Below are 24,505 nucleotides of genomic sequence, written 5' to 3'. Positions count from 1 at the left end.
CATGCAATGAGCTCCGATTGAAAGTTAATTGATTCGGCGGCAGAAATTTTAGCTTCACATTTAGTTGAGCAGGCACTCGGGTCACTTGCCACGAAGCTGGCGTCAGATCAACATCAACATAAATATGTAATCAACAAGCCTTGTTACGGCCCTACGAGAATCGAGCTTAAGGACAGAATAACTGGTTACTGTTACGGGTTACAGACCATCCTGCATTTCGTAAGCTGCGGTAAGCCATGCGTTCACTGGGTTTGTATTGAACTGCTCCTAGGAAATACGGCAGGTGGCAGTGAAGTCACAAAGGTTCCACGTATCTCTAAACACCTCCTAACGGATACCAGTTTTCACATCAGCATCCTGGAGTTTGCCCTTGGAGAAATGAAAATTCAGAATCTTCGATCCCAAAATGCGAGCTCACATCGATCCGTTGACCAATGAAGTGAGGGTACCTTCCCCATTTCGGGTACTGATTGATACCAAGGAAATCGTCCCGGATCAACCGATCACTAAGTTCAACATGGCTGGTAGTAATACAATTACTTCGAAAATTAACTTAAGATGTTATTAATCGTTGGTTTTTTTTAGATCCAAGTTACGTGTCCCAGCAGGAGTTGAGCAGGGTGCGAAGGTTGATTGAAATTTTGCAACTGCGTCTTATAAGCTTCTATTTGAAGTCACCAGATTAGGCTGTGACTAAATATTGCAAACTATTCAAACCTTTAATTTTATGTTTGCCCTCCCAGAAATTGCATAATCCTGCATTTTAGGAACAACAATCTTTGCTTCACATCAGCAGCCTGGAGATTGCCCTTAGACAAATCAAAATCTGATCACCACTTTTAGCGATCAAGCTCCCAGGGGAAACTTGGATCCCTAAACGCGTGCCCACTTAGATCCGTTGACCAATGAAGTGGTGCGGGTGGCTTCCCCATTTTGGGTACTGCTCGGTACCAAGGAAATCTTCCCGGATGGCCAACATGGCTAATGTAATACAATTACTTTGAAATTTAACTTTAGATGTTATTAGTTCTCGTTATTTCTTTTTTTTTTTTTAGATCAAAGTCACGTTTCCCAGGAGGAGTTGAACAGCTGTCCAAGGAAAACAAACATGAAGAACGGGCCCGGGAAAAGGAAAGGGCGCGGGAGGAAGCAGCCGTGGAACAGAAACGCGAGAAGGGAGCGGAGAAACGGCGGGAAAAATCGACTTGAGGTTGTCTTATTTTTGTCCGAGTAAGAGCTGTTCCATTACCTTTTTTTTTAATATTTCAGCTGCTCTAGCTGCAGCAGCGGCCGCCGACTATGAGCTTCAACTCCAGAAGCAGGCCGCCACGGAGCGCGAGCCGTGGGCCTTGGAGAGGTAACGGGATCGCACGGGATCCAACTCCAGCAACGAGCATCGCCGAAGCCAGGACCCACCGGATAGTTCACGCTCGTAGCAGCAACAGTTTATTCGTGGCCCCATGAGGCCAGGCACTGACTTGGTAATCATAAGCTCCGGTGCGAAAACCGTTTCCGTTTTTGTTATTGAAAATAAATGTATTTTTATTGAAAATAAATATAAGCTTAAAATTGATAAGAATCTTTCATTTGGTATGAGACCTTCCCAAAATTCCGTTTTTGAGCTAACACACATACATACAAGCGATTTTTTCGTGTGCACTAATACATTTACACAAAATGTAAACAAACCAAGCTTGCGTTTGTGTGCGTAAGCTGTCATTCAGAATCGGGAAATTCATTTCAAGTAGAATCGGTTGGGCCATTAAATGCTTGAATTCAATGGGAGGAATGCTTGAAGAATGCTTGAAATCCAAGCATTCTTTCAAGCATTCCAAGCATTTATTTTGTTAAGCGGGTTGCCTCTGGATTAGTGATGCGCGAGCGCTCAAGAGCCGCTCATTTGAACCGGTTCTTCAAAAAGAACGAACGACCCGTGGCTCTTAAAAAAAGAGCCGCGGTTCAAAAATGAACCGTGACCCGCCGCTCAACACCGATTGAAATATTTAACCGCTACAATATGCAAGAGCAGAAAGTGGAGAGCCGTCCGTTCTTCGAATCAAACGAGTCACGGTTCGTTCGTTTTTTCCAAAAGAGCCGGTTCAAATAAACAGCTCTTGGTTGCTCTCCCATCACCAAACAAGCAACACAAACTGAAGAGCGGAGAACAGCAGAAATCCGTTCGTTCGCTCTCCCGAACCAAAAGAACCGAGGTGGGTGGTGGGTGGTTAAAAAAGAGCTACAGGACGGCTCGAAAAAAAAAACCGACAGAGCATCCGAGCCGAGCCGTTTATTTGATCAAATTGAACGGCTCTCCATACTCCGCTCTTGCCGTTCAGATTGTGAACCAGAGTTGAGCGAGTCGCGGTTCTTTTTTGAGCGGTTCTTTTTTGAGCGGTTCTTTTTTTAGCGGTTCTTTTTTGAGCGATTCTTTTTTGAGCCGTTCTTTTTCGAGCCGTTCTTTTGCGAGCCGTTTTTCGACTCTTTTTTGAACCACCACCCAGCACGGTTCCTTTGGTTCGAGAGAACGATTGAACGGCTTTCTGCTGTTCTTCGCTCCTCAGTCTATGTTACCTGTGATTTGATGGGCGAAGAACCAAAAGCTGCTAATTTGAAGCAAAAGCAGATCAACACACAAAAGAGGGATGCGCTGGATTCTTTGATTTTTCAGCCATATCTCGTGTTCCGTATACGTATTCGTATACAAAATTAACAAAATTCAGACACTCGAAAAATGTGAGCCTATAATGTAATTTTAACTTTAATTTGGATAATGTGAGAAAGCTGCTAAAGTGTGCTAGAGATAAATGAACGAAAATTGAGGACTCCAGCGAACATGTTTCTGTGTAATTGAACATGTTTTTTTATAACATTAATCTCGAGTTTATATTCGTAGTAGAAGTTTAATACGTAATGCTGCTTTGAATTTAGCACTTTTAAAAAAAGTTATTTATAATTTTCATTAAAATGCTAGATATTTTAAAATATTAATTACAATTTCATAATATTTATTCATTGTTCAAAAATATTTATGGAGTGAGTATGTCCACGTGGACATGACTCAAACTCCTACCCCCCTCTACATGGAAATTTCCAAACCACCCCCCCCCCCCCCCCCCCCACCACCACCTTCCCTTAGGTTGACCACGTGGTATGTGAACGGCTCCAGTGTTAGCCGCGTGACACGGTTCATTTTTGAGCCGTTCAAATGAACCGGCTCATTGAATTGAGCGAACGGCTCTGAGCCGCTCATTGAAATGAGCCGCTCATTGAAATGAGCCGTTTTGCCCACCTCTACTCTGGATTGCCTCCAGGTGAAAAAAAAATACGGTATAAGGCTGAAGTCCCCGAAATCATGATCAAGTAATCAGAAACTACGAATCAAGCTGTATAGGGCCTACACCCTCACATCGCATATTTCTATAATGATAGCAAGTCCCATCGATAGATTCGATTCGATAGATTCTCAAGCACAGATTACTCTGAGAAGGGGAAAACGACATGCGTCTCTTCTCTCGTGCCGTTCGTGCTCAGGAAGCTTTTTCCTATGCACGAACGACAGGAGAGAATTTCGCCCGTGGAAGCAAATTTAATCTAATTAGACAAATGCTACTCAATCCTCTCGAGCTTTAAGCTCTCGAGCTAGTTTTTTCGTTCCCTTTTCAGATCTAACGTTGTGCGATGAAAGCTTTTCGTTCGCATAGAAAAACCTGTGCAATTGTTGCGTATTGTTGTTGGGGTTGGTGTCTGACGATAACGGCTTGGGAGCCAATCCAAACAGTAGCGCCACCAAGTCCTCCATACTAGAGTTTCAAGCATTTGGGAATTTTCTGAAACATGCACATAAATACGAATTAACTATTTCTGCAAGGTTGACCAAAAACAAATTTAACTAAATTGGCAAAATTCACAAAACTGACAAAATTGACCAAATTGACAAGATTGACAAGAGTGACAAAATTGACAAAATTGATAAGATTGACAATATAGACCATATCGCCAAAATTAACCAAATTGGCAAAACTGACAAAATTCACCAAATTGACTAAACTGACAAAATTGACCAAATTGACAAAATTTACAAGATTGACATAATTGACAAAATTGACAAGATTGACAAAATTGACAAGATTTACAATTTCGACAAAATCAACAATAATGTCACAATTGACAAAATTGCCTAAATTGACAGAATTGACAAAATTGACAAAATTGCCAACATTGAAAAAAAAAAATTAAAAGATTGACATAATTGACCAAATTGACAAAACTGTCAACATTGACAAGATTGACAAAATTGACAAATCTGAACAAATTTGACAAATTTGACAAAATTGACAAAATTGACAAGATTGACAAAATTGACCAAATTGACAAAATTTAATAAAATTGACAAAAGTGACAAAATTAATAAAATCGACAAAATCAACAAAATTCGCAAAATTCATAAAATTGACAATATTGATTAAATCGACCAAATTGACAAATGTGACAAACTTGACAAATTTGACAAAATCGAAAAAAATTACAAATTTTACAATAGCGACAAAATTTACAAAATTGACAAAATTTACAAAATTGACAAAATTTAAAAAAATTGACCAAATTAACATTAGTGATCAAATGGACAAGATAGAAAATAATTGCGGAATTAACAAAACTGACAAAATTGGTAAAATGACATAATTAAAAATATTATCAATTCAAAATTGTCAATATCTTTATCTTTTTAAGTTAATTCCATCGATGCAGCATTCTAGTAAAATCTATCAATTGTAATTTTATCCAATAATTTTATCAATAATGTATTTGTTTCCTTTACTTGAGAGGATGAATTATTTGAAATACATGGTCAGGTATCTTTTTAAGATTGTATTCTTAATTTTTACCCCTTCCATTTTAAAAATAACCTATAACTCCAAAAGTAATAAATTGAGTGAGATTATAATGTCATAGAAACGGGATCAAACAAGATATTCCAGAATCCAGTCATTCTAAAATCTTTTATTAGTTGCAAATAATGTTATTTGTATGAAAGTAATGATTATATCAAAATACTTTGATCCTATAAAAAACTTTGAATCTTCATTTCTTAAGTTCATTTTGGATTGACTATGCGCTTAAAATTCTTAAATCATAGTTCAGAATTTATAAATCTATTATTTGTTTATTGTTTTGTGTCAAATGTATCCAAATATAATTTACAGGCTGTAAGAAAGGCTACAATCCACTGTCAAGTGTATTAAATCGGGTTTTTTCTATACAAAACAATTAAAAACTTTAGTAGTGCCCTAGTCATTTGAACTAAAGATTCGTGAAAATATAGAAAATCGTGTATAAGACAGGGCTGAACTTTAATCGTTTGAATGTGAGATATTATTCTGTATCAGGGTAAAGACAGGAGCTTGTTTTCGATACAATTTTTACATAAGACATATAAACGAGAAAAAACGTTCAGTTCATTGGACTCTTACTTATCCAGATTCGACTGTAGTTAGTTTTGTCGATAATAGTTTCATTATTAAATTTAAAACATTGGAGTTATGCTTGTAAGCATACCACATCTGCGGAGAGCGAAAAAATTAGATATCTAATTGCCCCGCAATTTGTAAAAAAAGCGATTCAAACTTTGTTTGTTTACTAATGAACGAAAATAGGCGTTTAAGAGATAAATCTATATCAAGGGGCCGTTCACATACCACGTGGACAACTTAGGGGGGGAGGGGGGTATGGAAATGTCCACGCTTGTCCACGGAGAGGGGGGTAGGGGTTTATTTGTTTATTTGTTTATTTGTATAAAAAATCAACGGATCACATGTTGATCCAAATGATAACTTAATCCTAATTAACTTTCTAAAATTAAAATCCACTCGACACAGTTCTAGACACGTCTAATATTTTCCTTCGGAACACATTTCTCGAAACGTCAAAGTCAAAATGCTCAGCAAAACGATTAAAAGTTTTTAAGATTCCCACAAAAGCGCTGTTGGCCCCATAGTTGTTCAGACGAATGGGAACGTAAAGCTGCAAATGCTGGTTTCTTAATCCTCGGGGTCGTACACTAAGAGGGACAGCCTCCAGCAGCGTGGGAGAGTCAATTCTTGATGTCAGCAGGTCAGCCACAACCAGAGCTCGAGTAGCGTTCCTACGAACTTGAAGCGTATCCAAATCTATGAGGCGGCAACGATTTTCGTAGCTTGGCAGACGAAACGGATCGTGCCAATTCAGGTGACGTAGTGCATACCGCAGGAAGCGCCGCTGGATAGCCTCGATTCGTTCAGCTCCGTTCTGATAGAAGGGGCACCAGACAGCTGATGCGTACTCGAGGATGGAACGAACTATGCAGCAATAAAGACTTTTAAGGCAGTACACGTCTTTAAAGTCTTTGGCCATGCGAAACATGAATCCAAGGTTTCTAGAAGCTTTGTCAACAACATAGTTCGTGTGAGTCTTGTACTCCAGCCGTTGATCGAGGATAACTCCTAGATCGTTGATGTGTTCGACTCGGGTGATGGTATCGCTTCCAAGGATGTACTCAGCATGAAGAGTGTGCCGCTTACGGGAAAATGTCATAACCGAGCATTTGCTGCGGTTCAAAGGCAGGCAGTTAATGTCGCACCAGTGAGCAAATTCGGAAAATTGCTGCTGTAAAAAGTCGATGTCGTCTTGGTTGTTTATGGCGTGAAAAAGTTTGAGGTCATCAGCATAAGCGAGTTTGGTGCCGTCCAGAAGCGAGAGTGCGTCATTGAAGTAGATTACGAAAATTATCGGTCCTCAATGGCTTCCTTGGGGCACACCTGAAGGGGCAGGGAATTGCCTGGAGAAGGATTCACCAGTTCGAACGGATAATTTCCGTCCCATTAAATAACTCCGGAACCAATCCAGAAGAGATCCACAGAATCCTAAGCGTCCGAGCTTTGCAATAGCAATATCATGGTTCACCTTGTCGAACGCAGCAGAGAGATCAGTGTAAATGGCGTCAGTTTGGGTCTTCCTGGCAAAGCAGTCTTGAATGAAAGATGTGAAGCTCAGTAAGTTGGTAGTTGTGGATCGTTTCGGCATGAATCCATGCTGGTCGTTGGAAATGTGAGGCTTGCAGAACGAGAAAATAGGATCCATAACAACCAGTTCAAAGAGTTTGGATATCGCGCATAGAGCTGATATCCCACGGTAGTTGCTAACATCTCGCTTGTCCCCTTTTTTGTGGACAGGAAACATATGAGCTTCCTTCCACAATGAGGGAAAAATTGCGTTGTCCAGCGATGATTGAAAAATATATTTGATGGGAGTCAGCAAAAGTGGCATAAAACGTTTTAAAAAAGTTGCTGGTATACCGTCCGGGCCCGTAGAGGTTGAATTTTTCAACTTTGCTGTCGCTTTCAAGATGGCTGCATCTTCAATAAGGAATCCATTCAAAGATGAACCTAGAGGTAAAATATTCCGGACAGCCCTGGTTAGTTGCTCTGAAGAAATGCCCTCAGTTGTAAAGACGCTTGAGAATTTCCCGGCGAAGAGCTCACAAATTTCGGGGTCAGAATCAGCTGTGTTGTTGTCCAGAAACATGTGAGACGGGAGCCCTATTTCTTTCCGCTGGTTTTTTACGTGCTTCCAAAATTTTTTCGGACTGGTCTTGAAGTTTCGCTGTAGCCGATTAAGATAATTTTGGTAGCAGCGCTTACTGGTCTTTTTATATGCCGAGTTCAGTTTGCGGTATTCGTTCTGAGCGTAGAGCGACTTGTGCTTGTTATAGTTACGAAGAGCACGTTTTTTAGCTGTCTTGAGTTGCCGCAGTTCTTTAGTGACCCACGGAGTCCGTAGATTAGCACCTACGCTACGTTTCGGCACATGGCGATCGATGGTGTAACCAAGGATATTCGTAAATGTCTCTGCAGCTGCGTTGGGATCAGAAAGATCGAGCTCGACTTCCCATTCAATGGATTCCAGAACCCGCGATATAGCTTCGAAATCCATATTCTTGAAATCTTTATAGTAAGACGTTTTCTCAATGGGAGAATATAACCTAGCGGCACCGAGTGAGACCACTAGAGCTGGATGATGTAGGACAGCTTTGACGAGTGGAGCGGGAGCTAAATTGATCGTCGGAGTCCTGAACCCTTCGTTAACAAAGCAGAGGTCAAGCATCCTGCCGTTCTCGTTTTCAATGTTATTTATCTGACGTAGAGTCGCAGTGCTTAAGGCATCTAAGTAGACACTGCAGGGCGCCGTGAAAGAAGAACGCGCAGGATCTGGAAACAGAAAGCCGCCTTGTGAAGAGCACCATTTCAAGCCAGGCATGTTGAAGTCGCCGATGACGAGGATGTCATCTTCAGGAGAGCAAATGGAACTGACTTTAAAGAGGCAACGTGAAAAGAATCGGCTACAACCAGGTCACTGGAACGATCAGGAGGCACGTACACTGCGCAAACATAAAGTTTCCGATCTCCAAGATCAATGCGGGTCCAAAGAATTTCCAGATTAACCCAAGAATCGTCTTCAATAAGCATGGCGGGGAGTTTAGATTTAACGGCAAGTAACACACCGCCTCCGGTCGACTTTTTGCTGTTGAGTGGACTTCGATCACAACGAAACACTGCGTAATCAGAGCCGATAACCTGACTAGATAGAGTGCGGTTGTTAAGCCATGTTTCGGTAAAGGCGATAATGTCGTAGCAGGAACACGAAGTGGCGAGGAAATAGTCAATCAAGCAAGAATTGACACCACCAACATTCTGATAGTAAATGTTAATCGAGTCGGCTGATTCAGAAGCACAACAGGAACGATGATCACTGGAAAGGCAAATTCCATCAGGCGGAGAAAAACTGTCGGTGATATAATACTTGCCAGATAATGCAGGCTGGAGAACCCCTTCACCACAGACGAGCTCAGGGCCGGGACGACTGTTGACGCTGGCTGGAATCAGCGCGACTGAGTCGAAGGGCTCAGGGGTCTCCGTAATTCCTAGTTCGTTGAGTCCCGGTGCTGGAGGCCCAGAGGAAGTCATAGGATTAACGAGGTCCGGAAGATTTGACGGAGTGCATCTGTGGTAGAGTGGAAACAGGATACGCGAAGGGCATGTTCTTAACATAAGCTGGTACTTGCCTGGAGAGGAGGCCTGGAGAACCCCGTCACCTCCAACGAACTCAGGGCCAGGACGACTGAAGACGCAGGCAGGAAACAGCGCGACTGAGTCGAAGGGCTCCGGGGTCTCCATAAAGCTCAAGTCGATGCATCCTGGTGTTGAATCCCAAGAAGAAAATGCCGAGGCTCTTGCGGGAAATAAATGCTGGTAGCTCTCGAAGCGTCTGTGATGGTGTAAAATATTATCACACAGAGATAATGTTCTCGAAGAAAATAAATACTTGCCTGGGAATGCAGGCTGGAGAGCCTCATTACCACGATCGAACTCAGGGCTGGGACGGCTGATGACGCTGGCTGGAAACTGCGCGACTGAGTCGAGGGGCTCTGAGGTCTCCAAAGTGCTCAATTCGTTGCGTCCCAGTGCAGAAACCCAAGAAGCGGCGGCTACTTCGAAGAGATCGGTGCTGTAGATGACCGAACCGTGCTGATTGAATTCGGGGTAGTTTCTTCCACAGTCGGCTGGATAAGTTGAACCAATGGAACAGGAGTCATAGGCCGTCGGTTGAAGTTTTTTGGCTGATCCACAAATTCCCGGAAGAGCATACCCGAAGGCCACGTCGTTGGGCACAATGCTACATCTTTGTAGACTGGATCCAGACCGATTTTGAAAGAGACGTATTGTCTGGACGAGCCATCTACGCCTTTTGGAAGCAGCCGTTTCACATCTACTGGTACAGATAAGTCCAAGCAGCGGGATACTATTTTGCCAACATCCTCATCCGTTATCTGGGGCTGAAGTCCAGCTAAGTATAGCCAAAATTTAGGTTTCGGGGGTGGAGGGACAATGAAAGGGACTGAAAGATCGCTGAGATCAACAGACTTCGTTCCAGTCATTGTAGAAGAATATAGTGATACTCCATCATTTCCACGGCGACGCTTAAGGTTTGGTGATTGATACGTTTGTGGTGTTCCTTTCAGTGGAGGGAACGATTGAAACGTCTTTGGAGGATTTTGCTTGAGAGCCATGTCATCAACTTTTTTTGACAATAAATCAAGTTGAAGCGTCAGTTTCTCGAGAACAGTACCAGGGAAATCATTTTTCGGGCCGGGGTTACCATCATTAATTGAAATGTCATCAATGTAACAACGGATGCTACGCCCGTTAAGCTCGGTTCGACATGGGGAGCAGATAAAAATTACCTTACCCTGTGTGAACAGTTCTCTGTTGAGTCGAATGTTGAACCCACAGCACTGCTGGCTGATGTGAAAATAGTTGCCACAAAATCCACATCCGATAGGTTCCAGATCGTTTATCACCAGTTGGCACTCTCCACACAGCTTCTTCTCTTTCAAGTTGGCCATTATGAGAAATAATTTCGAAAGATTTCTACAAATCTTCACATGCGATGCGAAAAGAGAGTTCCTCGTCTGTTCAGAAAATTATCTGTGCCACGTTGATAGTGGGACCAGATCAAAACAAACGACAACGACAACAACAATGCGGATCGGAATTTCCAACGGTAAATTTCGTCGCGGAGAGTACTTGTCGGGCGAGATTCCACTATTCGCGGCTGCACTTTATTACCGAGAAGCGTACAGGACACGCACGGGACAAATAAGAACGCTGATATCACTTCAAAAATACGGAACAAAATGGAGCACAGTAAGTACATTCAAAACGAAACGAAACGAAACGAAACGTTGTTTCCAACGTTGTTTGGGTCATGTCCACGTGGACATTCTAAATTTACAAAATATTTTCTAAAGGTGAATAAATATTAAGAAGTTTAAATCAAAATCTTAAAATGGCAAAGCTTTCCAGTTTAAGTTTTAACAATAAGTAGCTACTTGAAAGTAAGTGATGAATATGATAATTTAGAAATTTAAAATTTTTAAAATCATATTATATCAGGAAATTCTTATTCGTTTTTTTTTCAAAATCAGCCATCTCAATAACAAAAAGGCAAAAAGTGGTGTTTTCTAACTGTCAAATTATTGGTATTTAAAAAAACGTGGACATCCGGGGAGGGGGGTAGGGGTTTGTCAAATGTCCACGCTTGTCCACGGAGGGGGAGGAGGGGGTCAAAAATCTCATTTTTCTGTCCACGTGGTATCTGAACGGCCCCCAAGACTGCCAAAAACTATTCCTAAATTTAGAACTAATTTTGAAAATATTTTTGAAATTCCGTGAAAAAATCTAAAGCATCACAATTTTCCCAGTGAGGTGCCGAAATTCCCGGTTTCCCGGTGACGAGATGAAATTCCAAAGTTTTTCCCGGTATTCCCGGTTTTCCCGGTTCGCTAGCCACCCTGTCTAAGTATGGATAATCTGAAATTCGTTTCGAGCTTTTTAAACGAACTTGTAGCATGCGAATCTTATAAGAGCGAGTCATTCGTCAGGCTTTGTCCCTACAAGCTTTGCGCGGAATTAGATTTAAAGAGTATAGTGTAATGTAAATGTAATGTAAACGTAATGTAAATGTAATGTAAATGTAATGTAAATGTAATGTAAATGTAATGTAAATGTAATGTAAATGTAATGTAAATGTAATGTAAATGTAATGTAAATGTAATGTAAATGTAATGTAAATGTAATGTAAATGTAATGTAAATGTAATGTAAATGTAATGTAAATGTAATGTAAATGTAATGTAAATGTAATGTAAATGTAATGTAAATGTAATGTAAATGTAATGTAAATGTAATGTAAATGTAATGTAAATGTAATGTAAATGTAATGTAAATGTAATGTAAATGTAATGTAAATGTAATGTAAATGTAATGTAAATGTAATGTAAATGTAATGTAAATGTAATGTAAATGTAATGTAAATGTAATGTAAATGTAATGTAAATGTAATGTAAATGTAATGTAAATGTAATGTAAATGTAATGTAAATGTAATGTAAATGTAATGTAAATGTAATGTAAATGTAATGTAAATGTAATGTAAATGTAATGTAAATGTAATGTAAATGTAATGTAAATGTAATGTAAATGTAATGTAAATGTAATGTAAATGTAATGTAAATGTAATGTAAATGTAATGTAAATGTAATGTAAATGTAATGTAAATGTAATGTAAATGTAATGTAAATGTAATGTAAATGTAATGTAAATGTAATGTAAATGTAATGTAAATGTAATGTAAATGTAATGTAAATGTAATGTAAATGTAATGTAAATGTAATGTAAATGTAATGTAAATGTAATGTAAATGTAATGTAAATGTAATGTAAATGTAATGTAAATGTAATGTAAATGTAATGTAAATGTAATGTAAATGTAATGTAAATGTAATGTAAATGTAATGTAAATGTAATGTAAATGTAATGTAAATGTAATGTAAATGTAATGTAAATGTAATGTAAATGTAATGTAAATGTAATGTAAATGTAATGTAAATGTAATGTAAATGTAATGTAAATGTAATGTAAATGTAATGTAAATGTAATGTAAATGTAATGTAAATGTAATGTAAATGTAATGTAAATGTAATGTAAATGTAATGTAAATGTAATGTAAATGTAATGTAAATGTAATGTAAATGTAATGTAAATGTAATGTAAATGTAATGTAAATGTAATGTAAATGTAATGTAAATGTAATGTAAATGTAATGTAAATGTAATGTAAATGTAATGTAAATGTAATGTAAATGTAATGTAAATGTAATGTAAATGTAATGTAAATGTAATGTAAATGTAATGTAAATGTAATGTAAATGTAATGTAAATGTAATGTAAATGTAATGTAAATGTAATGTAAATGTAATGTAAATGTAATGTAAATGTAATGTAAATGTAATGTAAATGTAATGTAAATGTAATGTAAATGTAATGTAAATGTAATGTAAATGTAATGTAAATGTAATGTAAATGTAATGTAAATGTAATGTAAATGTAATGTAAATGTAATGTAAATGTAATGTAAATGTAATGTAAATGTAATGTAAATGTAATGTAAATGTAATGTAAATGTAATGTAAATGTAATGTAAATGTAATGTAAATGTAATGTAAATGTAATGTAAATGTAATGTAAATGTAATGTAAATGTAATGTAAATGTAATGTAAATGTAATGTAAATGTAATGTAAATGTAATGTAAATGTAATGTAAATGTAATGTAAATGTAATGTAAATGTAATGTAAATGTAATGTAAATGTAATGTAAATGTAATGTAAATGTAATGTAAATGTAATGTAAATGTAATGTTAAATTAATTATCATTTGGATATTGTTTGAACCTATTTTGGAATTGTGTAAGACATATTTAGAAATGGTTTATCTAAATAAGCCACCCTGGAAATCTTTGCCCCTGTTAGCTCAACTATCGGATTCCACTTGTATGAGATTGATTGTAACACAAGAGCGTGGTCTGTATTGCTGCTCAATCAGATAATTACAGCCGAGGCTTCTGTTTGCTTATGTATGTATGTACGTATCCACGTCCGTTCATAAAGTCAACACTCAGCGAGCTTCCCCGATCCCTTCTTTAGCACGAAGAAACTACATCCATATGATGGATCAGATTTCATCAAATATGAAGGAGGGTTCCGGTGGGTGGAATGAAAATTGTTGAACGGCTCGTCGTTATCATAGGAAAATTAATCATAACAAATTTCCCACCCCTAACGCCGACTCGCAAGTAAGCACCGTAAATGGCCGGATCGAAACTGTGTCAAGTGGTAATAGCTGTATAATCTGACCCATCCGGATGATTGCGGAGGACCACCCACCCTCCTACACGCCTAATGTTTACTCGGAATTGCTCGAGTAATTATTCTCTCATCAAACACTCAGCCGATTAAGTTTATAGTTTCCAACCCAAACTGACAGCCCATCGGATCGTGTCTTAGGTTGAATCAAGTTGAACTGATAATCATCACCACAATCAATCGGAAACAGACAATTGCTCTAAGACTGCTTGAAGTTGTAATTATTTCACTTCCAGCCCAGCCTGACTAATCTGTCGACAAACCTTAGGAAGTACAGGTGAAATCAACACCTTTCCTCAGCCGGCCGGCCTCGATGTTAATCACCTGTAAGCAAGTTTGTTAATCCCATACCATATTATATCACAAATAGGATTTTAGTTTTCACCAGCCATATCCAGATTCCGGCAGTTCCAGAATCGATCATAATCACCGTTTTACCCCCAGAGCAGAGCAGATGTGGTTTCCGATGAACTGTCCGGGTTAAGGTGATTAGGTTTGATAGCAGATCTATTCCAGAGTGCACGTGCCCGGAGTTCTGGGCCCACCGTTCCTAGAACATGTGTGTAGGAGGGTGAGTTGGTTGTTCCTCCGGCTGATAGGATATAGACTCATCATCGTAATCACGATATAGGACCGAGTGACTGGCTTATGTACAGTTGAAGTACTTTATTCCCACTTGGTTTCATTCGATGGTGGCAACGAGAGTTCAAGGATGAAGGAACCAATTTCACCGTGAAAGACACGTGCCATCGTTTACCGGGGCCATTCCCATCTTCAGGGAACAGAGTTGTGGGAACCGCAATGAATGAAAATGTTCACGTACACGTCCTCGTTCGATTTGAAAGCACAATGTGAACATTTTTCGTTACGTTTTTCCTTTCCTATTGGGTAGAAATTCAATTGATTCTTGGTGTTTTCTTACCCAACCGCCGCGGTGTGAGAACTTCATGCATTAGCAACGAGCTCGTGAAAGTTTTAAGAATGCGCTGCCACTTTTCTTAAGAAGTCGAAATTGTTTAGCGGAAAATACCATGCTTTAAAATTGAGGTTATGCAATTGGTCATTCTAGGTCAAAGTGTAAGGTAAACGAGGTAATCGAGACTATTTGAAAATAAAATTGGCGAACTTAAGTTTAGTCGTTTTATTAAACGAGTTTGGTAGGTACAAGGAAGTATTTTTTGAATGTTTTGAAGTGAATCGATTTTTTGCATTTCTCTCAAAACTTACTCTATTTTCTTCTTGAAACAAAATTCTTAAAGTGAGCACATGTTGAGTGGAAAAAAAATGTGTTTCGGAATATTCGAGTGACGAGTGTTATTAACCATCTTTGACGGCGTCCAGGAGAACAGACTCTAGAGGCGAAGGATGAACCACGAGCTCGCGCGACTCTACGGCGAACCCAGTATCCAGAAGGTGGCGAAGGTTGGACGGATACGCTGGGCAGAACATGTTGCTAGAATGCCGACTGTCCTGTAAAAACAGATGTTCACTATGAATCCGGTAGGAGCGAGACGATCAGGAGCACAACGTGGGAGATGGTAGAGTAGAGCGTGCGGAGCTGGCGAATGTGGGATGTCTCAGAAATTGAAGAACGGTTGCCATGGACCGAGTGAATTGAAATAATGGTGGTCATCAAGTTATGTCGTTGTCGTGATTTTACGAATCTCAATTCAGAGATTCACTTAAACACGTCTGTCTCTCACAAGAATAGATCAATAACTGAGTTTGTTTTGTTTGTTTGTTTGTCAAGTGCTGCCAAAATAGCAAACGTTGTCATAGAAATTTATTTTATTTTATTTTATTTTATTTATCTTCAGTGTTGCCGAATACAACTTTTATTTTATTTTATTCTTAATTAAATTTGATTTATTTTCTGAATATCCTTCATCTCATCCCTACATTCCTTCTCACCTCTATTCTCAATTGGAACTTTCCACACGTCGATTTTTTTTTGTTTTTTTAGAGCAAAATTTTATTTACCAAATATCCCCAATTTTTATTCCATATTCCACATCTTTATTCTCCATCCTACAAATTTTATTGCATTTCTGCTTATCCTTCATCTCATCTCTACATTCCTTCTCAACTCTATTCTCAATAGAATCTTTAATTTACAGACCTTTGTTTTTCTAAAATACAAAATTTTATATCCCAAATATTCCTCATCTCAATTCTACATTCCATTCTCTACTAAAGCTTTTCAAATCTACATTTTTTCTGCATATTCTTCATTTGCAAAGCTTAGTTCTTTTAGAAATGGGACACTTTCTTTTGCTAATAGCTCGTTTACTAGCAATCGGACATTCAAAATTTTGGCAGCAATTTGTTGCCTGTAAAAAGTACTATCCGACCTATTTTTTTCAAAATTTTAAAATTACGCGTTTTTGAGATATTTACGATGCAAGAGAAAAAGTAAAAAATAATTTTGCACAGTTTCATTCAAAATCCATCATAATCAAATTGATAGCTGACAAAACCGTTGATTACTCGAAGAATTACTGTATGTCAGTGATAAAAAGTATGCAAATACTGTCAAAAATGTCCACAAAGTTCAAATCAAGCATTGGAGTGAAGCATATGATCGGCAACTTTGGCTAAGGGTCATCAGAGAATCAAGTCTCATACCAGCATTTTTAATTTTCTAAAAGCGAAAAACTAAGGGTCGCTGAAATTTCCAAAATTTTTTTTTTCTCCGATAAGCTGAAAGTGTTGCCTGGTAATGAGTCATTCAAACCACACCTCAAACACTAAATTTTGCTAGTTCCAGAGCTCGTAAGCTGTATAGCCGGTTCCGAGGCCATGGGAAAGATGATTTCTGATGAACGACAAAACTTATGAAATACCCTATTTTAAACAAATTCCAGCGGTTGAGTCCTATACCATGTCTGCTCGTTGCAAGGTCCTGAGTATATTAAAGTATGTATTTGCTGGTTATTTTTTATGAAATATTATGATTTGCCAAAATTCTGCTCCTGTGGAAAGAAATAACAATATTCAAAACGAAAACTATGGTTTTCGCTGTTTTTAAAAGCCTAAAAAGAGTAATCTTTTATGGAACCTTCGAAAACTACGATCTATACTAACCGATTATACTTTAAGTTTAATCTCATGATGGTTTTACTTCGATATTGCCAGATTTTGCCAGCAGAAATTCCATTAAAAACGCTCAAAAAGTGGCTCAAAAATAATCAAATTTGTTAGTTTCGAAACATCTGTATCCACTTAATTGCTCTCAGTTTCTTTAAAAAGAGAAGTATTGGTCCGAAAAGTAGCGGAAATTGAAGGAAGAGGGTGTAGCCACCTAAAATACAGATTAGGCGAAGTATTAGTTTGAAAAACTGATCAATATCATGACTGAAAAAAGTGTGCGCTAGCCGATGGGAGGTACCAAGAATAAAGTAGAATTTATTCTTACAAAAAAACGTTTAATAATTTTTTTCAAATTTTTTCATGAATTATCATAAAATTACCTTCATTTCCTTCATAGAAAGTTTTTAGATCAAACGAAAAGTTTTTGAGATACACGCATTCGTAACTGTCCCATTTCTAAAAGAACTAAGCTTTATGTATGTATGTATGTATGTATGTATGTATATCTACCACCCAGCTAGCAAGGCGCAGCCAGTAGCAGCGAGCAACTTATTCTTTATAACTTGTTCGTGATTCAGAGACCAAATATTTTCTGCATATTCTTCATTTCAGCCAAAAATATTTTTCACAAAAGCCTTCCCAATTTGTGCTTCTCCTGTCGCTCTGTTTTTATTTACCCGAGCCGGAACAATCCGTAAAAAAAACATTCTTAGCAACAGCTATCTCAAAATGTGCTTTCCTTGTCACTCTGTCTCTGTTTACCAGAGCCGGAATAATTCGATAGTATTCTTAGAAACAGCCTACCCAACCAGAAGGCTTATTCAAAACAACAATCAGCAGCAGCAGCCTTAAAAATCCAAATCAAAATAAAAAATCAGAAGCAGCAGCCTTAAAAATCTGTGCTTCTTAAGCCAATTCTGTCCTTTTTCCACAGGAGGCCAAATTAAAACAAACAATCAACAAGAGCAGCCTTAAAAATCTGCGCCTCCAAAGCCAATTCCATTTTTTTCCACCGAAAGACCAAATCAAAGCAAACAATCTGCAAAAGCTGCCTGAAAATCTGCGCTTAATAATGTATTCTGTCTTTTTCCACCGGGTGGCCAAACCAAAAAAACAAGCAGCCGCTTTGAAAATCTGCGCTTCTAACGTCGATTCCGTCTTTTTTCACCGGATGGCCAAATCATAACAAACATTTAGCCGCCATAGTCCTGAAAATCTGTGCTACCAAAGCCATTGCGTCTTTTTCCACCGAAAGGCCAAATCAAAATAAACAATCAGCAGAAGCTGCCTGAAAATCTGCGCTTCCGAACCCATTCCACCTTTTTCCACGGGAAAGCCAAATCATAACAAACATAATAGAACAATTCCGTCTTATTCCACCGGAAGGCCAAATTAAAACAATTCTAGCGTAACATTTCAAAAGGGCGAAACTGCCAAATGTAAACAAATCGAGTTAACGGTCATTCTGGATGCACGCGGTTGCACTTTACCTATCAATCGCGGTTTCATCTTAAAATTACTTAAAACTTTCAAAAAATTGATAAAATTCAGTTGGGCGAAACTTCCTGTTGATGCATTTTCGTTAGAACGTAAAGTTACGCCTATTCAAAATGGAGTGAATTTTTCTATTCGTGTAGAGCCAAAAGGCGTAACTGAGTTGACCGTGTGTGACAAAACGGCCTAATTAGTTTTTGCGTGTAAGATAAATGGGCGTAACTTCAAAACCAAAACAAAAACGGCCGATCAACTGGGCGAAACTTGCAGGCGTTACTGAAATCGAAAACAATAATAGGGCGAAACTCGAAAATCTCTGAAATTACGTGAAAAAAGTTAAAGTTCTCGATAACCATCGAACAATAAGAGAATATAATGCACATTTCTTGATTATGTTGAACAAAAAGTGATCGATTTTATAAATAGGATTTGAATAAGTGTTCCGAATTTTCAAACGCGTTTTTCTCGTTTCGAGCTAACTGCTAGTTTCGCCGTTTTAAATGTAACGCTAGAATTAAAAGCTGCACCCTTTAATTTTTGCGCTTCTAACGCCAATTCCGTCTTATTCCACCGGAAGGCCAAATCAAAACAATCAGCAGCAGCAGCCTTAAATATCTGCGCTTTCAACGCCAATTCCGTCTTATTCCACCGGAAGGCCAAATCAAAACAATCAGCAGCAGCCTTAAATATCTGCGCTTCTAACGGCAATTCCGTCGTATTCCACCGGAAGGCCAAATCAAAACAGTCAGCAGCAGCAGCCTTAAATATCTGTGCTTCTAACGCCAATTCCGTCGTATTCCACCGGAAGGTCAAATCAAAACAATCAGCAGCAGCAGCCTTTAATATCTGCGCTTTCAACGCCAATTCTGTCTTATTCCACCGGAAGGTCAAATCAAAACAATCAGCAGCAGCAGCCTTTAATATCTGCGCTTCTAACGCCAATTCCGTCTTATTCCTCCGGAAGGCCAAATCAAAACAATCAGCAGCAGCCTTAAATATCTGCGCTTCTAACGGCAATTCCGTCTTATTCCACCGGAAGGCCAAATCAAAACAATCAGCAGCAGCAGCCTTTAATATCTGTGCTTCTAACGCCAATTCCGTCGTATTTCACCGGAAGGCCAAATCAAAACAATCAGCAGCAGCCTTTAATATCTGCGCTTTCAACGCCAATTCTGTCTTATTCCACCGGAAGGCCAAATCAAAACAATCAGCAGCAGCAGCCTAAAATTTCTGCGCTTTCAACGCCAATTCCGTCTTATTCCACCGGAAGGCCAAATCAAAACAATCAGCAGCAGCCTTAAATATCTGCGCTTCTAACGCCAATTCCGTCTTATTCCACCGGAAGGCCAAATCAAAACAATCAGCAGCAGCAGCCTTAAATATCTGCGCTTTCAACGCCAATTCCGTCTTATTCCACCGGAAGGCCAAATCAAAACAATCAGCAGCAGCCTTAAATATCTGCGCTTCTAACGGCAATTCCGTCTTATTCCACCGGAAGGCCAAATCAAAACAGTCAGCAGCAGCAGCCTTAAATATCTGTGCTTCTAACGCCAATTCCGTCGTGTTCCACCGGAAGGCCAAATCAAAACAATCAGCAGCAGCAGCCTTTAATATCTGCGCTTTCAACGCCAATTCTGTCTTATTCCACCGGAAGGCCAAATCAAAACAATCAGCAGCAGCAGCCTTTAATATCTGCGCTTCTAACGCCAATTCCGTCTTATTCCTCCGAAAGGCCAAATCAAAACAATCAGCAGCAGCAGCCTTTAATATCTGTGCTTTCAGCGCCAATTCCGTCTTATTCCACCGGAAGGCCAAATCAAAACAATCAGCAGCAGCAGCCTTATATATCTGCGCTTCTAACGCCAATTCCGTCGTATTCCACCGGAAGGCCAAAAAAAAACAATCAGCAGCAGCAGCCTTAAATATCTGCGCTTTCAACGCCAATTCCGTCTTATTCCACAGGAAGGCCAAATAAATACAATCAGCCGCAGTAGCCTTAAATATCTGTGCTCATTGTGCTTATTCTACCAACCACGCCATTTGCATTGTCGTGATTTTACGAATCTCAATTCAGAGATTCACTTAAACACGTCTGTCGCTCACAAGAATAGATCAATGACTGACTTTGTTTTGTTTGATTGTCAAGTGTTCCCAAATTAGCAAACGTTGTCAAAAAAATTTATTTCTATTTTATTTTAATTATCTTTAGTGTTGCCGAATACAACTATTATTTTATTTTATTCTTAATTAAATTTGATTTATTTTCTGTATATCCTTCATCTAATCCCTACTGTAGTGAGAAGGTGTAAAGAAATAACAATCGAGATATTAAGAGAGACTCTTTTTCCCTTACCTTTTTCAAGTAACAATGACCGAATTAAAGTCAAAATTCTACTACAGTACTTCTGTATTTCTCGTCGCCGAGCCTAATTAAACCATTTTCAACTGTCATCAGCAGCCAACGAGAGAATGGGCAATGATGAACATCCAACTAAATGTGTTTGTGGCGCTCGCTCGTGCCCCCCATTATGAAGGTAAGGGACTGAAATGAGCAATTTCTAGGCATTAGAAAAGGCCTGGAACAGGAGGGCAGAAGAAGGATACGATGGAAATATAGGCAGCAAAACATGACCCCCCAGGGTTCACTTTGGCCCAAATTATGAAAAAGTTGTGCCACGAGCGAGCTGTGCTCCATAATGGGGCATTTCGGTTGGCAATTTTCCGAGTGTGGTGTTTATGTTGATGACGAACGTTCGCTCCGGTGATGTTTTTATGTGATTATTATCATGGTGGGCGTTAAAGTTTTGAGACTGGGTTTGTGTGTGCGTGAGTTTGTTGCTGTTTAATGATGGAATCGGGTCGTTCCACTTATCCAATTGCCTGGAAGATCGAAATTGAACTTATTTTTGTATCTTTTGATTTCTCATGAGGTATATCTTCATGATCATGATCAAGTTAAAAAATTTTTTTTGCGATTTTAACTGCGAAATAACATTTTTTAGTATTGATCCCTTCTGTTTTGCCACAGATACAATGACTCATTGTCGGTAAAACAAATTTTTACTTTTAACTGAATTGGAAGATGTTTAATTTGGCGTATTGAAAAAATGCATCCTTTTTCCTTGAGTTTCCAAAGAATATAATCAATTTGGATTTTTTTTTGCAGAGTTTAGAATTTCCAAGGTGTGCCGCGAACAAGCTCGAAATTATTCATCAATCGAACATAAAAGCTTCCTCACAGATGAATCCTCGGTGCACAATCATAAAAAGGACGTTCCCAGTGGGAAAAGCAGAACTCCACTATTTTATTTATTTATTTATTTTTCCGTTCTATATTTATTCCACTACAAACAAAACCAATCCCAGCCCAGGCTAGGCAGCATTTCGAAAGAGGAACTGATGTACGCTGCATACAATATTGCATTCTCGAAAAAGGCAGCAGCAGGAAGTTGCATCAACGGAACCGTTTTGTATGTGCGGTTTTCAGCGCACTGTTTGCTTTTACCGCTTCGATACGGTGCAGAAATAAAGTGTATCGAATATCCTTCCCTTCGGAGAGTTCCAATGATGACGTGAAGGTGGATTGAATATTGGAGTCGTTCAAAGTTTAAAACTCCCAGAAAGATTTATGATAACATATTGTGATTTTGTCAATTTTAAACCTTCAATCTTCAATCTTCAATCTTCAATCTTCAATCTTCAATCTTCAATCTTCAATCTTCAATCTTCAATCTTCAATCTTCAATCTTCAATATTCAATCTTCAATCTTCAATCTTCAATCTTCAATCTTCAATCTTCAATCTTCAATCTTCAATCTTCAATCTTCAATCTTCAATATTCAATCTTCAATCTTCAATCTTCAATCTTCAATCTTCAATCTTGAATCTTCAATCTTCAATCTTCAATCTTCAATCTTCAATGTTCAATCTTCAATCTTCAATCTTCAATCTTCAATCTTCAATCTTCAATCTTCAATCTTCAATCTTCAATCTTCAATCTTCAATCTTCAATCTTCAATCTTTTATCTTCAATCTTCGATCTTCCATCTTCTATCTTCAATCTTCAATCTTCAATCTTCAATCTTCAATCTTCAATCTTCAATCTTCAATCTTCAATCTTTAATCTTCAATCTTCAATCTTCAATCTTCAATCTTCAGTCTTCAATCTTCAATCTTCAATCTTCAATCTTCAATCTTCAGTCTTCAATCTTCAATCTTCAATCTTCAATCTTCAATCTTCAATCTTCAATCTTCAATCTTCAATCTTCAATCTTCAATCTTCAATCTTCAATCTTCAATCTTCAATCTTCAATCTTCAATCTACAATCTTCAATCTTCAATCTTCAATCTTCAATCTTCAATATTCAATCTTCAATATTCAATCTTCAATCTTCAATCTTCAATCTTCAATCTTCAATCTTCAATCTTCAATCTTGAATCTTGAATCTTGAATCTTGAATCTTGAATCTTGAATCTTGAATCTTGAATCTTGAATCTTGAATCTTGAATCTTGAATCTAGAATCTTGAATCTTGAATCTTGAATCTTGAATCTTGAATCTTCAATCTTCAATCTTTCATCTTTCATCTTTCATCTTTCATCTTTCATCTTTCATCTTTCATCTTTCATCTTTCATCTTTCATCTTTCATCTTTCATCTTTCATCTTTCATCTTTCATCTTTCATCTTTCATCTTTCATCTTTCATCTTTCATCTTTCATCTTTCATCTTTCATCTTTCATCTTTCATCTTTCATCTTCCAGCTTTCTTACGTCCCTTCAATTTTTGGTCTTCTATGAATGGTTTCTTTTAGTTTTTTTCTAAATCTATTTTTCGGAATCTTTTTTCCCGTTTTTCAAAATTGATGCATTCTAGCGTGCATTTGAACAATAAAATGTACCGGAGAGAGAAAAAAAAAACCACCAATATAAAATTCGAACCGGTCACCATCCGGAATCGGAAACCATTTGCCGGTAAGCTCACTTTAAAAATGAATCCTTTTATTCCTTCTGTCTCTCGGGGCGGAATCGAACTTCGGCTGGTTCCCCGGCATTTTGTGGGATAGTCGAAGGTATTTTTCACCGGATAAAAGTTTCTACATGCGGCGACGGGATGATTCCAGTTTGCAACATTGTTCGCTCTGTTCTCGGTTTTCAAAATAAAAACTAACAGCAAAAAAATAACAGCATCGTCCCTTAGCGGGTGGCATGGAATTTCTTATTCCCCTAGCCGTGCAGCATGGCCGAACAAATGGAAATTATTCTTGGGAAAAAGTGGTGTTATCTTGAAAATGATGAACGTGGTTTCGAGATGAATGAGTAATTGTGATTGATCACTGTTCGATACATTTGAGGCTAAAGGTTTTCGGATCAAAACAAAAATAGGTAACTTTCCGTTTCAAGAGCATACTATAAATTGACTTTAGTTGATATGTATTTCATTTTAAAACTGTTATTGTTTCTGTTCTAACACAAAAGTGTTCTTTTTCGTTCTTAATTCAACACGAAAATCTTGCCTCCAACAATCTGAAATTAAAGCAAACCCCAGTCATTCATTTGAACTCCCCGGGATCAAAGTGGTGGTGCAGGAGGTGACTCCCTGGTGGTCTATCAACGATTTACTGTGGCGGCACGTGTAGCCACGTGCAGCAAGTTGATGCGAGCAATCAAGCCGAAATTTCAACCCCCTGAAACGACTCTGGGGCCAGACACCACACCGACTTCTAACTAATCATCCAGGCCGCCAGCCAAAATGTATGACCCCCAAAGGAGTTGATGGTGTGGTTAAGCATCATCATTTGGGTGACTCGGGGGGCGTAAGACGAGCAGAGAAAAAAAAATCCACAGTAAAACACATCCAGCCCAGACCATTTTTCATCGCCCAAAAGTGAACCCAAAATTGCGAAGGATGCTTGCGGTATTTTATGATTTTTTACCATGTTTCATTTCATAGACGTTCATCAGACGAGTCGCTATTGTATCTATTATCAATCGATGGGATATGATTTTCTTTCAATTATTTCTGAATTGAATGCACTATTTGTAGAATTAATATTTCGACATTTAAAATTTGCGTTACAACCGAAAAAAAAACATTGTTAGAGGGTCTCAAATTTGTCGAGACAGCTGA

The 24,505-nt window shown here is 38.3% G+C and overlaps 1 protein-coding gene and 1 long non-coding RNA gene across 2 annotated transcripts in view; one reads left to right on the top strand and one right to left on the bottom strand.

The window, feature by feature from the left end:
* LOC129744723 (nyctalopin-like) overlaps window positions 1-24,505 on the bottom strand; it is a 481,144-nt gene that overhangs the window by 161,950 nt on the left and 294,689 nt on the right. The window lies entirely within an intron of this gene.
* On the top strand, window positions 241-1,193 carry LOC129744725 (uncharacterized). Its single transcript, XR_008736980.1, has 3 exons — window positions 241-524; window positions 586-986; window positions 1,056-1,193. It is a non-coding gene; the product is annotated as an uncharacterized LOC129744725 (long non-coding RNA).

The sequence above is a fragment of the Uranotaenia lowii genome, chromosome 2, assembly GCF_029784155.1.
Source record: "Uranotaenia lowii strain MFRU-FL chromosome 2, ASM2978415v1, whole genome shotgun sequence".
In the NCBI taxonomy this organism is placed as follows: Eukaryota; Metazoa; Arthropoda; class Insecta; order Diptera; family Culicidae; genus Uranotaenia; species Uranotaenia lowii.
The sequence above is the reverse complement of the archived record's forward strand: the minus strand, read 5'-3'. Positions and strand labels throughout refer to the sequence as shown.